The sequence below is a fragment of the Uranotaenia lowii genome, chromosome 3, assembly GCF_029784155.1.
Source record: "Uranotaenia lowii strain MFRU-FL chromosome 3, ASM2978415v1, whole genome shotgun sequence".
Taxonomy (NCBI): Eukaryota; Metazoa; Arthropoda; class Insecta; order Diptera; family Culicidae; genus Uranotaenia; species Uranotaenia lowii.
In genome coordinates this window covers 319,333,349-319,336,625 of record NC_073693.1, presented here as the reverse complement: position 1 = coordinate 319,336,625, position 3,277 = coordinate 319,333,349, and the positions used below count along the sequence as shown (strand labels likewise).

General features: G+C 38.4%; 1 long non-coding RNA gene across 1 annotated transcript; it reads left to right on the top strand.

Annotated features, from left to right (window-relative positions):
* Positions 1-1,095: 1,095 nt before the first annotated feature.
* LOC129751531 (uncharacterized) lies at positions 1,096-1,881 on the top strand. Its single transcript, XR_008738740.1, has 3 exons — positions 1,096-1,312; positions 1,373-1,709; positions 1,771-1,881. It is a non-coding gene; the product is annotated as an uncharacterized LOC129751531 (long non-coding RNA).
* Positions 1,882-3,277: the final 1,396 nt, after the last annotated feature.

The window sequence follows — 3,277 nt, the reverse complement described above, 5'->3', positions numbered from 1 at the left end:
CAACCTCTGTAGAAAACGATATATTTGAATAAAAAATCTTGAATTCAATAGTTAATAACTGAAATATAGGGAATTGGTTTTGTTTAAATTTTATCAAAAGCAAGCTTTAATAATACTTTCAGCGCAATTTTACCTTTTATTTCTCATACATATTGGATGCAGTAAATATTCATCGACATGCTATTTTAAGCCTTTTTAATCCTTTTTAATAATTGACTTGATGTTACTAATAATGTTATTTAATCATAACCTTCTGAAAGTATTGTACTCAATCTTTCTTTCAGCTTTGTGATGATCAACTTTAAGAACCAAAACTGAATGAACAGGTAAACGGAACAAGATCCACGAAAAAATATAATTTGAGCTGTTTAACGTGAAACGCCAATGGATAGAAAGTTTTACTGATCATATAAAAAAAAATGAATGCCTTTCATGTAAGCTTCGATGGACTTAATGTGAATGTAAGGTGAACCAACATAAATAATTTATATAATTTATTGATATTACCGATCTACTGATAACGAACACTGAACGAGTAAGTGACCAAAAACTTGTCCATTGATGATTAAACCCGCAGTTTTGTTTTCCATATGTGCGAGAAACAACCATGAAGAGGCGCCAGATTGACAATTATTTTCAAGCATGGCGGCCTCTGTATCGCGCAGAACGATTTTTCGCCCTCGCCATGATGACCGTCAACTTCCGAGACTGCAGTTACGAAAGGACCTCTCTGGATCAGTTCACCTTGATTGGGGGTGTTTTCCTATGTTTTCTGCTTGGATACAGTTTGTATACCGGAACTTTCCTGTCCGACATGATGAGTGTGTCTTGTTCGTTTATACTCAGTTACGGATATTTCGTCTTGTTTTTGGTGTTTTCTTTTTTTCAAATGAACACTCTCATCTTCAGTTATATTTTTGCTGACAAAATATATTCTGCAGCTTCTGTTCTTAGTAAAATCGATGTTCAGGTTTGATTCAGCTCAAATCATAATTGTCAATAGTGAAAATTTAAACACAAAAAACTATTACTTCCAGCTAACTCAGTGCTTTGGAATTCAAGTGGACTATCAACGAGAACATAGGATCATCAAATATTTGATGATTTACGGATTTCTTGAGTGGTCTTTTCTGACATCATCGATAACAATTACAACAAACGCCACCACTCACGAGGTGTCCACGGAGCTTCTGGTTCGTACCACCGTTTTATTCACATGGTTCGTTCTCGGCTTTCAAACCAACAAATTAAGAATGTTTCACCGACTGATGTCTATACGACGAAGGTTTCGAATTTTGAACGATTCTATCGGGTAGATGTTTATAATTTCTTTTTTTCAAGCATTCTTATTAACAATAAACTTTCATTACAGCAACTATTTTCAGATATCGAGTGACAAACGAAAGATATCCATATGTGAGGGAAGCTTATGCAAATGACAGCTCATCCAGAAGATTGCCACCCTCCACAATGAGTTGTGCTCTACGATCGATCTATTCAATGGATCGTTAGCCCGGCAAGCGATGTACGGTATGACGATTTCGTTTGTTTACATTACATTCGCCATTTTTGGGGTAATTCATACCTATGCGGCTAATAACGAGAACTCTATGCCAATCAGACTGGCCTTTTCGAATTTCATATTTAGTATATTCTACGTTTTGTATATTGTACAAATTTTAGTCGCATCGGAAATGGTTAACATTGAGGTATCTTCTAAAGTTATTCGATTTAGTCATTACCTATTAAAGTTATTTTAAATTTTTGCAGACCAAAAGAACTGGAATAATAGCCCACAAAATCATCAGTTACGATACAGTCGATCGAGATGCACGCCACCAGATGCATCTTTTTTCTCAACAGTTGAGGGATCGTTGCCCAAAAGTTTCCGGTCGGCTGTACGACTTTGATCTGGAAAGGCTTTATGGGGTAGAGTATCATCGACATTAACTTATACATATAAAACCTTCTTCAAAGAAATTTTTTATTTATTTTCTACAGATGGCTGGATCACTGGCAACGAATTTAATAATATTGATTCAATTTGATTTAGGAAATATTTTCCAATAGATTATTTTAGTTCACTCCGTGTGATGTTTTATAGCATTTATCTCTTTATTAGAATAAAAAAGATATCCTATCTTATTAATTGAAATTCCCTGAGCTGACCCCCGAATGACGCAGAATGTTGTTGATAGCAAGTTCTGTGGCCTGACTCACAAACCGAGTGAAACGTGTCCAGGGTGGAATAAAACATTATCGAGCAGTCTGTTTCTACCGTATAAGAGACAATTTCAGAAGTGGTGAACCCCATGGATGCCTCGCGAGGAAAACAGCGTCTGCCAAGCATTTCTATCGACTACGTTATGTCAATTATATCATAACAAAAAGCCAACTCAAGTTCGACAAACATTTTTGTAACTATACTCTAATGCTGTTTTGATTTACGTCCCATATACATTATTGAATGATCGTATGAAGTTGAAAAAAACAGCATTTACCTACCAAAGTGGAGGCAATATACACACAAAAATAAATTTCTTTTTAAAACGACAAAAACTATTCCAATTGGGCGTTATTCGATACCTTATTCATGCCTATCTGAAGAATGCAAGAAAACGTGAGATTTTACTCTCATAGACTTCAAATCGTTGCCACTTACTTACTTAACTTTATGATCCCGCGCCGATCCTCCGGTGCATAGGGCCGTGGTAAAAGACCTCCACTGTTGACGATCCGGAGCCAGCGTCTTCACCTGGTCCCAGTCAAGATTATCGTCGACAGTTCGGATTTCAGCGGCTAGGCTTCGCCGCCACGAGTTTCTGGGTCTGCCTCTTCTTCGATGTCCTTCTGGATTCCAGTCTAGCGCCTCTCTGCAAATCTCGTTTTCATCTTTTCGCAGCGTGTGCCCGATCCATCTCCACTTACGTTCCCGAATCTCGATTTCTAGCGCCCTTTGATGACACCGGCGATGTAGTTCCTCATTCGAGATCCAGTTGCCAGGCCACCAAGCGCGGATGATATTCCGCAGGCAGCGGTTTACAAATACTTGCAGTTTTCGCGTCGTCACCGCATATGTGCACCAAGTTTCGCACCCGTACAGCAATACGGATTTGACGTTTGAGTTGAAGATTCGGATTTTTGTTCGTAGAGAGATCTGGCGTGACCGCCAGATGTTTCGGAGACTCGCAAACGCAAATCGGGCCTTTCTGATCCGGGTTTCGATGTCTTTTCTGGTACCACCATCAGGCGTTATCTGGCTACCAAGATACTGGAA